We start from the raw sequence: 13,559 nt of genomic DNA, 5'->3' as shown, positions 1-13,559 counted from the left end.
TTACCTCATACTATGTATCAAAATTAATTCTAGAGATTAAATATTTATGTATAGAAACGTCTTCCCACATAGAATTGATAAATCACTGTATATCCATAAGGTGAAAAACTATGAAGTCATTTAAAACACTGAGAATATTTTATGACAAGAAGAGATGATTATAATAGTTACCTGAAGAAGGCAGATTACAAAATAGCATATACAATATCACTCCATTCAGAATTTTCTGTTATATGCACATTTGATGAGAGAAATAACTAGGAAGACACAGATCAAAAGTTAATAGTAATTTTTTTGAGTGGTAAGATTATAGGCAATTTATACTTTCTTCTTTTTGCTTATTTAGCTTTTTAAAAAATATTAAACATCTATTGCTTCTAAAAAAATTAAAATGTATTTAAATTTATATAATTACTCTATTTCAGTAGGAGCAATCAAAGTAGCTTCTTTTTCAAAAATTCTAATATGCCCAGTTGTAAGGTATATTGTTTTTACTATCTCTCAAGTTCTTTGTATACTGTATTATTTAATCTTTCACAGCAATGTTATGGTATAGGTAATAAAAATATAAAATAATCCTTGTTTTACTAATGAGGCAATGAAGGCCCAAAATTAATCACCTAGTAAGCATCAGGACTGGGTTTTGAAGGCACATCGGTCTTTAAAGTTCATGCCCTTGTCTGTCATACCAAAGACTGGAAATAACCTAAATGTCTCTCAGTGGGAACTAGTTAAATTACAGTACATACAAACATTGTAAAACTCTGCACTTTAAAAGTAAAAATGAAAAGAAGTACAAATTAGTAGTTGATAGTTGGGCACAGGGATAGGGAGCATGGCAGAGGGAATGCAGTTAGCATTAATATGATGGCTAAGTGGAGGGCCAGGGGAGGAAGGGAACAATTGGGAGATTGCTTTATGAACATTATAGATGTCTAACCAGTGTACTGTATACTTGAAACTAATTTAAATAAATAAATTTATTAAAAAATAAAATAAAACAAAAGTGAGAATGCTCTCTATATGTTGATAAGGAAATGTTTCCTAGATATAATGTTAAGGGGGAAAAAAAAAACCAAGGTGTAGAAGGTATGTACAGCATGACATTTATGTTAAAATAGAGTAAACAATATATATTTGTTATATGCATAAAAACAACATTAGAAGGATAAACCAAAACCTAATAACAGGGTTATGTATTTGGGGTGGGAGAAATGAGCAGATGGGGCACAGGAGAGAGACTTTTCACTATATACCTTTCAATGTATTTTTTTAGTTTTGAGTCATGTAATTGAATTACCTATTCAAAAAAGTAAATACATATAAATATTTTAAGGGCAAAATAAAGTAAAATAAAACAAAACTCCTGTCCTTTCCACTCTTCCACATGCCTGAGACATCCTTGGAGGGCAGTCTGCGTCCCCTTTTCAACGAGTTACACAGGGCAGCAGGCCTCTGGACTCCAGTGGCTCTAACAACAGTGTCAGCACACAGACCAGGGAAGGTTGCTCTGCCAGCAAGCAGAGCCAGGCCAAGCACACCCTCTTCCCTTATCCTTGACTTAGAAAAACAAAACCAATAGGCGAATCCGCTCGTCAGCATTTCTGAAGCCAGCTGTTAACCAATCCTCTTCCTGCCCTTTAGACTCCTTTCCTTCCCTTTTCCAGAAAAACCTGGAAAGCTCTGCAAAACTTTGCAAAATGCCTTACTAGCTTTGGCTGCCTTTTTTTTTTCTCCTTTGGCCTGTGTCATCCTTTCAGGCAAGGACAGCAGTCTGACTTCCTGCCAGCTTGCCTGCTGGGTTCATAGCAGTGTCTTAAAACAAAACAAAACAAAACAAAACAAAACAAAAAACCTCTGTATTTTCCTAAACCTAAAAACCTCAAGTTGGGGGTCATTTTGTTCAACTTCTCACCCAAAGTAGAACATCCCAGTTGTAGCAGGGTAAATATATTTGGCTTTAAAACACATTCCCTTGGTTTCACTTTGTTCATCCAATCAACTCTGAGTGACAGCTCTCATAAAATACCACCTCTTGCTAAGAATCCCACGGGACAGGTCTATTTGTGTGTGGAGTCTAGCAGCACAGAGAGCCCAGTAAATTTCCGTTTAGTAATTCAGTGACTGTTAATCAACAACCAAAATGTATCCCTGGCCATCTGAGGCCTTGTGCCGGGTACAGAAACAAACATGAGTCCCAGATTCTGCCCCCAATCTCTAATAACTCTGTTAGGATACCTTTGGCTCATAAATATCTCTGGACTCATTTATTTTGTTCTTTTGTTTGTTTGTTTTGGCTCTTAGGCGTTTAATTGGTAAGTTTTATTTTTTTCATTCATTTTGTTCTTCAAATCTATTTGCAAAGTATCCACTATATCACTGAGTTGTGGATATTTTCATGGTTAGCTGTGTGTCAGAAATATGCTTTATAGGAATGACCTTCTCTCTCCTCTCCCTCTTTAAGGTTTTGGGATAATAGTTTTTATATTGCAAAGATCACAGCCAGGATTCAAACTCTAGGTAATGTAATCCACTTAAGATTTACTAACCTTTCAGGGTGTTAATTTAGGCATAAGAGTGTCATAGCTTTCAGCTTTCATTAGCTAGAATTCCTTGGCTAATGTGCAGGTAATTTGAGAGGTATGCCAGGTGTGCTCAATGAAAGGTTTTACTCAAATTAACCAGTCATTCTCAGCAATGATGAGCTTGATAAGGTATCTAGCACCTTACAATATACCTCCTCCAAGAATACTGGGCCAGAACACGGCCATCAAACGTTGTTAAATTTGTTGGGAACCCAGAGCAAAAGGCCCCATGGAGACTGCATGTCCATTCTCTATTACATACTTACAGCATCACCAGGAATGAAACTGCGAGATTCATTCTGTACTGGCTTATTCTCAGAGGAAAACCTCAACCAGGCTGAGAATTATGAACACCATAGACTTTAAGAAGCAGCGAGATGCTATCACACCATTGTGGCTTCCACCTATCCATACGAAATACACCAGCAGGAAGAAGGTGTTATGTTACTCAGGTTTCTGTTACTCAGGTTTCCTGTCAGGACATCCTGGACTGAAACACAGTTCTGTCACTGAAAAATATAAGATAAATGACAGATGGGAAAACTGCCAGATCATGTCCTTGAATATCTCAGAAATCTGTCAGCTTGCAAAGAAGACCTCAAAAGCTGGTATGAAAATCTCCCATTCCCATTAACGACAGCTAGTTTTTCTAGCTGTCGTTAATGGGAATGGGACATGGGGGCCTGGAGAAGGCTCCATGCACAGATTCTTAGCGGACAAGGCCCTGTCTTAAACAGCCCTGGACCAAACTCAGGGTACAAGCATTACTGCATAAAGTGGCAGGCCCCATTTTGCGTGTGGCTCTGAGGATTGCCTGTGAGTTCTCCAATGTCCAAGGGCTTTGCCATCTAGTGTTTAACAGCATAGACAGGTCAGTTTAGCAAAACAGTATAAGACTATACATTGAACAGTATAAGCTCTCTCCCCGGGGGATCCACAAGGCAAACGAGAATCCATTAAAACAAGGGTATAGGCCAGGGCCCTGTTCTCCAGGCTTATCACACCAAGCTCATCCACTCATTAATTTATTCATTTACTTATTCAACAAACATTTATAGAGCATCTCAGAGGTTTCAAGAACTATGCTAGGTGCTGGGAATGCAAAGGTTCCCTGTCTTTGAGAAGTTTAGCCTAATGGTGGAGAGTCAAGAGAACCAACAGTTATAATAAGGCACGATGGTGGGTGTTTCCACAGAGTGCAACTGCTCTTATCATTGTATGTCTTGCCTTGTTTCACATATGGTGGCACATAGAAAGTTAGGGAAGAGTAAGACCAGAGACTGTGATGCCTGAGTTGAACACCTGAAGAGTAAATAAGAATTAGCCAGGGTAAGTGGGGAAGGAAAGAATGTTCAGGCAGTGGGACCAACATGTGCAAAAGTACAGAGAAGAGAGAGAAAATGTCTCAGTCAGAGCTTCATGTGGTTCAGTGTGGATAGAGGATAAAGGGTGAGAGAGAAGGAGGTGGAGAGATGAGACAAGGATGGATGGGGAAATTAGAACGAGGTGACCAAGTCTCTTGTTGTCATGGTAAGGTAGGGGCCGAGTCTTAATTTTGTTTTATCCTCCATGAGATTCAGACAATGATGGATACATATCAGTTGCTAATAAACATCTGAAAACAATGAGGAGCCACCAAAGGGTTTTAAGCAGGGGAGTAATGTAACCAGGTATGTAGAGGAAGACCTGAAGAGGGTGAGAACGGAGGCAGAAAGACCAGGTAGGGTACATCTCTCACCAGGCAGTGATCCAGGTGAGAGATGAACATGGGCTGAACTGAGAGAGTGGCAGTGTGGGTGGAGAGAAGTAGATGGATATAAAATCAGCACATTGTATAGGAAAGAGGGGCTGCCATTTTTAGATCAATGAATATAGATACTTTTATGATTTCTCATGGGCACTGCTGACCGCATGCAGAAAGTATTGGTTAACATGCAGATTCTTCAAAACCACAGACTCAGACTATAAAGCTAGGCAAGATGCCACTTCTAAGGTTCACATAGCTTTTCTTGTGCTTATTCCCACTGCCTCTTCTATGCAGTGGAAGCAAAAAGAGAAAACACTGATTCAGAAAAGAATGACACCAAACTACCTGTAAGTGACCAACCTCCTTCCACACGAACAGGCTGTGTAGGTAAAGGGGCCCCCATCTTTCTCTCTTTAAAGAATGTCTGAAGAACCAACAGAGATCAATTCAAGTTCTTTTTGTGCTGAAGAGGAAGCCGAACTCCAAGAGGTAGAGAGACTTGCCCAAAGACAGAGCTAGAGAGGCAAAAACAACCAAGAACACAAGCCCCCTCCCCCCGACCCCAGCCCCACCCCGCTTCTTCCATTATGAAGCCCTTTAAATTTCCCCCAATCTTATATTAACAGAGGGGAAGCAGAAGGGGGAGGTGGCAGGTGAAGACAGGAATGTAAGTTGAGCCGAGTCAACTAAAAGCCTCCTGTCCCCATTTCTCCAGCTTCAGAGAGAATATCAGTGATTGCTGACTCTATCTTGCACTGACGACTTTTCAGGAGCTGTTATACATTGTTCCAATAGGTACTATCTGTTAACACCAGTATTCATATTGTCCTACATTTGATCTTTCCCTCTTCAACCACAAACTCTACTTCCTTCTACTATTCTGTCCTATTATGCTTATAAGCCGTCAAAATTTCTTCAGAAGGTCATTTTTGTGTCTCAATTTCATATCTGGCACCAGAAGGAGTATGATAAATGTTATAGTTCTGAAACTCTTGGTTCAGAAAATAATGCTGTAGAGGACAAAGTGGGCAGGTTGAGATCCCTCCCTCAACTTCACTACCTCCCGCTTCATTATGCATCTGTGAACAGGGAACCTCCTGAGGAAACACATGTGGTCTCCAAAGATTCCATGGCCACCCCTAGCCCTGTCTCAAGGCCTAACTTCTTCCCCTACCCACCACTCCTCAGTCCCCACCCATTGGGCAGGAAAAGGAGGTGAGAAGGTACTATTTTTGCTCTTTCCTCTTCCCTGTTTTGCTCTATCACATCTGACCAGGTCAACACTTGTCTTAAACCACAGTGTTTATATTTAGGGGCCTACAGTATACAATTCTATTTTCCTCTATAATCACATCTGGCTTTTCTGGCTTTCAGAAGAAAATGCTCCAGCCAGAGATCTTAGCTATTTTTCCCCAGGCAGTGAGTCATATTCACAGACAAATTTTATCTCCTGGGTCACAACCTGGTCAGCGCACCCAACTCACAGAAGATGATCAAAGACTCTGTGTACTTTTATCTTTATTATTAAATTGTACATAATTTACTTAAAATTTTGAGGAAAAACATCTTAGCATATCCTCCCACCTCGTCACCTCTCATTTTATCTTTAGAGCACATCTGACATACTATATAGTCCTTCCTCCCTCCATCCTCTTTCTCTTCCTCCTTTCCTCTTCTTTCCTTCCTTCCTTTCATAATCTTTCTCTCTACTTACTAGAATGTAAGCTTTTGAAGATAGGAATTTTGTTTTGTTCATTTCTGTACCCCCATAAACCAGCTCAGTGCCTAGCACACAGTACTCAATAAATGTTGAATAAACAAACTTTTGGATTGAACAGTTAATTTTTCCTTCCTTTTATTTGGGGCTTACCATTCCCTCTCCTGCCACAACAATGTTTTTTCTTTGGCTTAATGGCTAAAAGGTCAGATGACCATATATCTTACATCAGCTCTAGAGGGGAACTTCACTGATGTGGCAGGGGGTATTTCATAACCATTTGGCAAGTCCTACCCATCTCCTCTGTGGCATCATCCTTTAGCCCTCAGCAGTAATCTCACAGGAAGGTCAACGATAAGACAAAGGTAGTATTTTCCTGGCAAAACTGACTTCCTGCCTCTGCTCCGCCTCATCCTATCCCCTTTGAATGAAAAAGGGGTGCTGTAATAAATCATACATTCCTAAATGGACTGTATGGTCATGGTGGGTAGTCACACCTAGGCCTATAGTTTCTTTACTGAAAGGTTTTTAAGCAAGCCCTGTCCATTGCACTTGTGCACCTAGCTAACACACCTTTGAGATGCCAGAAGGAATACCCCCTCCAAAACATAAGCACTCTTAAGCAGGCACATCATCTAATCCAGTCCCTGCCTTGCTTTCTCCCAACCTCATGCAATTTTCCTTAGTTCCCTCCTTAATTACAACTGCATAAAAGAAGCTGAAAAACCTTTCATTATCTGGAGCATTTAAGACCCTGCTCCCCAACATATGTCATCGGTTTAGCTCAAATAAATTCTTATAAAAATATAGAAATTCTCTACAGGGTTGGATGTTTCTAATGTCGACTCCTCTTCCCCACAGGTCTTCACTAGGCAGTGCTTATCTTGCTGAATTTAAACAAGGACCCAGATCTGAGCCTTACACTTTCTGGCTAGCCCACTGTGAGGGGACTCATCTTGCAAACACCTATTAATCAAGTTCACACAGAAGCTGATGGGTATACACACCAAATGCCAATGTACTGATTCACACCAGGGAATAATGGACATTCTAATGGACTAGGGTGCTTGAATTGGCCTGACTGGTTGATCTTTTCTTCATGAGCTAAAGATTGTTTGGTAAATATGGACTTAGAACAAAAGTCATGTGTCTCATTTATGGCAGGGTCCCTTTTCCCTGCTCCAGGAGCAGTCTGAGCAAGGAAATTATGGAGCTCAAGTCCTCTTAGTCAAGACCTGACCTTCCTTAGGTAGTGCCAGGGTTTACTTCTACATTCCAAGGATGGTCAAACACCTTCTGCTCAGTTCCACAACCTGCTTTATAACACAATTGATTAGAAAATCTAAATTACAATCACTTTCCAGCTCTTCCTTCCCGAGATTGCTCCCAGACATCTGATTGGTGTTTGGGGTGTCCAAAACTTTAGGCAACGAATTTATACATAATTTCTAGGTTTACTTTCATGTATAGCTAATGTTCCATCACATGTGGGCTTTATTGGTCTTAAGGCAAACTGATTTCCTGTCACTTAGGTGCACAGTCTGTAATGACAAAACAGCTTTTTTTAAGGGGAAAAAATTTTTCCCCTTAAAATTTTTTTAATTTTCTATTTTGTAATGACAAAATAGAAGATACTTCTCCAATTAGACTATAAGCGCCTGAGGGCCCATGCCTTGTAGGTTTCAATAACTATGTTAGCATGAGTCAGGACTGGAAGGAATGCTTTGGCAGCAAGGAAGAAGGAAAAAAACTCACTCTCCATGGAAAGTGGCCTTCGCTCAACTTGGCTCATCTGTTCTCCTGATCTGAAACACAAAAGCTACCTGCCTTTTTCAAAACCAAGGAATATTTACCTATAAAGCCCCAGGCTTTGAGGAACTACTCCAAACTACCTGGGCCCTTATTAGTTTGCCTTATCCTGAGAATCCTTCTCTCTTTTGCTCTAGCCAAGTTCAAGATAAAAAAAATAAAAATGATGAGGGAACTTCTGCCTTTGTTGCCTTTCTCTTGTCTTTTACAGTTCCACATACAACTAACTGAGCAGTGAGTATTGTCTGCCAGTCTCACCACATAATACAGAGAATACAACTTTCCCTGAGGTCCATTGAATCCAAATGACACAGGCACACTTTTGCCTTCTGCACTGCTGAGGGCAAATAAGCAATGGTTTGTAGAAGCAGGTGTGAGGAGAGGTGGCTTCTGCCAGAGAGTGCTAAAAAAAGGCCCAGATCTAATACACAGGAGTCTTTCCATTAACCCATCCATGACCAAGGCAAATTGTCGGGGGAGGTTGTCCCTTCTCTATCTTTGGGGGCTTCTCAAGCCACAAATGCTGCCTTAAATGGTCACTTAACCTGGTTTTGATAAAAATGTCAGGAGTGGCCAAGAGTGGGGATATTGAGAGGAAGCCCACAGTGTAATATGCCTTCACTCATCCCTCTAGGATGGTCCTGAACCTCTCATACCCTAGAGAAGGGATGACTAGATATTGCCTCTTTCTTGCCATATCCCCAAAACAGAACCTTAGTATGGCCTCCAAGAGCATTGGCTCTACCATATTCTTGCTGTAAATGTGAGACCAGTTATTTAACCCGCTGAACCAGTTTCCTCCTCTATATAAAGAGATGATCATTCCACCTAGCTCACAGGACCAGTGTGGGAATCAAAAGAGATTACCTGAGTAAAAAGCCTAATACTGTCCCTGACACAGGATAAATAGGCACTTCAAGATACATTAGTTTTCTGCCTTCCAGGAGACAGTCTTGCAGTATTTACTGTTAGACCAATCTCATTTAAGCTACTGGAGGCTAGCTTGTCCCCAGCGCTCAGGCCATCCCAGGAAAGAAGACTTGGCCATAGCAATGTAATATGAAGAGAAAGATTCTGGTAAAGGGCAGCAAGACGATAAAGACAGCTGAAAGGTGCCCCAAGACAGAGTGTGCACTAGACAGGGATCCCAGCAGGAAATTCTGTGGTCTCTTAGTTAAGTAGTTTCACAGGTGCTAGGGCCCAAGAAAAATTCCAGTAACTACCCTTCCGAAAATTCTGAGCAGGCCCCAGGTTCAACTTATCAGGTCCCAGGTTCAACTTATCAGGTCGTGGATGAGAGCCCTTTATCACTTTTTCTTCCAAAGCCATTAGGCAGGTTGTGGAGCTCGTACTAACAAAAGGTAAATGGCTATTAAAAACCAGTATGCGGAACCAAAGCCTTTTGTTTTAAGAACCACCCAGGAATTAATGCCCTTGCAAAGTGGCTCTAAAGACCGGGAGGGGGAAAAGTGGAAAAGTAATTTTTATATTTTGACGGACCGCCTATCATGTGCTAAGCACAGACTAGTAAGTCCGTGAAGTGGATGGTACTATTTATATTTTAAAGGATAAAACAAACACCAAAACACAATAACTTGCTCAAGGAAAACAGTAAGTGGCGGGCCAGGAGTCAAACCCGGGTCTCCTTCCACAACCTCTTTCTCCACGAGGCACGAAGGGCCTGGGTGACGGTTAGCCAATACTAACTAGGGTGGCTGGGGAGGACAACGTGAGCCGCGGCGGGGAGGGGCCTGGGCCGATGAGCGCAGCGACTCCTACGCTGCAGAGCCGCGCGGTCTGGAGCTCGAGGTGGGGTGCGGCCCCGCCCCACGTACGCCGGACCAGCAGGGGGTTGGGTTCTAGACTTGGTCCCTGCTGTAGGAGAGCGCGGCTGCCGAGGATACCAGAAGTCAGTGCGCGGCCCAAAAGTGGGTCTGAGGCACCTGGGGCAAGCCTGGGGACAGCGGCGGGCTAACCGCCTCAGGAGAGCCTGGGGCACGGCCGCCGCGCCCCTCCCCGCCGAGACCCGCCTCGTCAGCACCTTTCCCGCAGCTCGGCCTGGAGGCCTGGCTCAGCCCCATAGTGGGTCACGAGGCAGGCGCCGGAGTGGGCGCGGCCCGGTCAGCCCCGACCGGGCCCTGCGCTCGGCACCACCCCTCCCCCTCCTCATTTCTGTCCCCAGCCTCCTCGCGCGCGCCACGTCCCTGGCCCCGCCCCCACGAGGCACGCGGGGAACCCCGGTGACGTCACCGCCCTTCAGCACTCGCTTTCGCGCGCTATCCAGAAAAGACGCGAAGGTGGTGACGTGTCTGAAGGGCCAGTGCGGCTGCGCAGGAGGCCTCGGCAACAGAACGTCCTGCGGCGCCGCCTGGTGGAAAAGCAGTCAAACCGGCCGGAAATGGGAGGACGCGCGAGAGAACGTCATCTCGCAGAGGCGAGGGGCGACGGCCTCATGACCAGCCTCCACCGCAGCGTCCCGGCATCTTTTTTAGTGGAATATGGACGCTTAATTTGTATGTCCTTTTTTTTGTGGTCGTAATCTTGCCTTTCTTTAAACTTTGATCAAAGTAATATGGTTAATTATAGAAAATCAAAGTAATGTGGTTAATTATAGATGAAAATGAATACCAGCACCCCGTCCTTTCATATTTACTTACAGCTTTCTCTTACATTAACAAAATTGTGATCTTGCTGTGTAACAGTGGTATTAGGTACAAAAATTTTCAAGGAGGGATAAAGCACCATTCAAGGATAAGTTAGGAAAACAGTAGGAGAGAAAGTGCAAACAGTAGGCAGAAGGATATGGCTAATATTTAATGAGCGTTTTTCACAGTGTCTTATTTACTATGCACATCATAAAGGTGAGGAAATGGGCTCAGAGGGTTAAATAACTTGCCCAAGGTTGCACCGTTAATAAGCTTTAATAAGCGGGTGGCAGAATGCGGGTTTAAAATCTGAACCTTAAGATGGTGGATGTGGGGAGGACAATGGAAAAAGTGCTGGGAGAAGGCAGAAAAACCACAGGAAATGACTATGATTACAGACCCACTTTCTACTTCTGGAACCGTCGAGTTGGAACTAAATCCAAGGAGCAAAGCTAGTGGAGCAACTAGCCCTCAGTTGGAGCAACTTAAGGGAGTGTGCTATAAAGCAGCTCATACACACTGCCTTGAAACACCCAGCTATGTGCTAGCTAGTGCCCTAACTACATGCAGGGACCACTATATCCTGAATGTCACTGACCTACAGCACTGCCCTCCCCCATCAGTGGCAGTGAAAGGTGGAAGTTACAATACCAGGTCTGGCATTATGAGGTTTTGCTACTCAAAGTGCAGTCCAAAGTTCTGCAGCTCTACAGTTCAGCACTTCCTGCATTCAGTTTGATGATACAAATCAAGAATCTTGGACCCCATTTTAGAATTTCTGAATCAGAATATACATTCTAACTAGATCCCTGGGTGATTTCTGAATCAGAATATGCATTCTAACTAGATCCCTGTGCACCTTAAAAGCACTGTTGTAAAACAAATCTTCCCGCTTCCTTGGTGAGGCGGGGTGAAGGGAGCTCGCAGATCTAGATGATGGGAGGGCAGGCAGATAGGGAGCAAGGTCTGTGAGGTTTAACAAGAAAATCAAATAAGGAGTATCAGAAAATACCACAAGATGCAAAGGAAGAAAACCAGGAAATCAATATCTGGGAGGTAAGAAAAAGGAAAAAATAATAGGTTGAGGTTACTCGGGTAAGCAGGTCCATTTTGGGAAAATTCACACACACAAAAATAAACACAAGGGCTGTTCTCTTTGGCTGACTTTTATGCTGTGATTTATGCTTGAGAAGGTCCTCAAAGGGTTAGAGGAGGGCAGCTGCTACCCATTCCCTCACTTTCAGCACATATAGAGTGGCGTTTCCCTGGGTTCTAGTGGAAGACAAGTTCTGGGCTCTGACATGAGAAAACCAGGCACTGACAGAACACTGCCTCTTGGATGACATACACAGGCTATACTCTGTAAGGGCTGGGGGGCTGGAGTGTGGTGTACATGTATGTGTATGCACATGTGGGCTGATGGGAAAGGCACGTTATTGGCAGATCAGATATAACAGAAATCAGTGAAAAAAGGAGGTGGATTTGACTGGGAAATGCTGGGCCCAGACAGCCACAGGACTGATGACATCCGATACCTTGAGAGAGCCAGGTGGCAGGCCTACAGACCTTTGCTTAGGTGGATGGTTCCTGGAGTCAGATTTTCTGGAGGTCTCTGAGTGGCCTATCACTCCTCTAAATACTAGCAAGCTGTTGAGATGACAGCAGTCTGGTAGAGGCAGGGATGTGATAGGTTAGAACCAAAATGTTCTGGGTGAAGTAGCTAATTGTTCTCATGATGTCCACAATGTTAGGGGTCCAGCCATGTTGCCTGGAGGAGTTAAGGAAGCATCCCTCTCAGACATGTTAATACACTCAGTCTGAGGATGATCAGTCTCCAGTTTTTGAGCTGTTCATTCCAGAATACAAATGGTGGCTATAGCATGGAAAGGCAGCAGCTGGGCAGCCCATAAAAATGGGAGGTTCCAGTGACTAATGGAAGAGGTGTGCAAATGGGTAGTACAAACATGTATGTATGGATGAGTACACAGGTGGGTGCCGGTGTTGAAGAGCCATGTTCTGGTGGGAGCATCTAGCACCACTCGGGTAGAGTATGGGGTGAGTCTGAAATGAGGTCAATGCTAATGGTGTTCCAGACGTGTCTGGACACTGGGAGTAGATGCATAAGTCCTACTGGTACTCCTGGTAGAGAGGGTATCAGGTTAGAAAAGAGTCAATATAACTTTGAACTCCATTCCAGATTTTGACCAGCTGAGGGTGGGATGGGGTGGTCTTGGCTGAAGACCGTAGCACTTGAGTAGGGACCTCTTTGGGTGGATCATTTGCCTCACGATGTACTTTATGGCCCCCATGGTTCTCCTGGGTCAGTCAAGTACTTCAAAACCCAGGCATTTACCTGTCGCTCACTGGTTTGTCTTGGTCAAAAAGCTATGACCAATGTCCTCAAAGTTATCATGTCGAAAGATTTCTCAGAATGGGCCAATCACTCTGTTTTCTTGAGTGTTCTTGCTTTTTCAGACAGGCTCTCTGCCTCATCTAGTTTTAATTTCTCTTCTCCATACTGATCCGAACCTCTTCTCTCCTTTAAGCCCAGTGCAAGTTCGGAGTTCTCTATGGACTTCCCTGGATTCTCCTCAAGGATACCCGCTGCTGTTTGAAGCACTTGGGAGCTCTCCACACAAGCTAGCCCCTGATTTGTACATGCTAGACAACAGTTAATTTGCCTACCTATCCCCCAATTTTGGGGGCACAGCTCCCCCCTTTACAAAAAAATGCTCAATCCTCCTCCCCCCCACACACATTAGGCCAGTTTCCTTTCTTGGGAGTTTTTGCCCTTTGGGTCAGGGAGAGTAGAGCAGTTAGTCCTGTTCTATTGTGAAAGCCATACTTTCAGACATGTTAGGAACCAGGAGAAGCAGAGATAGGTCAGATGGAGCCTGCCATTACTATACCCTACTCTACCCAAGTTGGTTGTCCAGCCCAATTTTGCATCCATGAACCAGTCATTTATTCCCATGCCTCCCTAAGCTGGTGAGAGTTGAGTTTTTGTTACTTGCAATAAAAAGAAAACTAAGAGACTACTTCATATGGATTTTTCT

This window comes from Pteropus vampyrus, unplaced genomic scaffold (genome assembly GCF_000151845.1).
Source record: "Pteropus vampyrus isolate Shadow unplaced genomic scaffold, Pvam_2.0 Scaffold113, whole genome shotgun sequence".
NCBI classification, from domain to species: domain Eukaryota; kingdom Metazoa; phylum Chordata; class Mammalia; order Chiroptera; family Pteropodidae; genus Pteropus; species Pteropus vampyrus.
Note: the sequence above shows the minus strand (reverse complement) of the source record.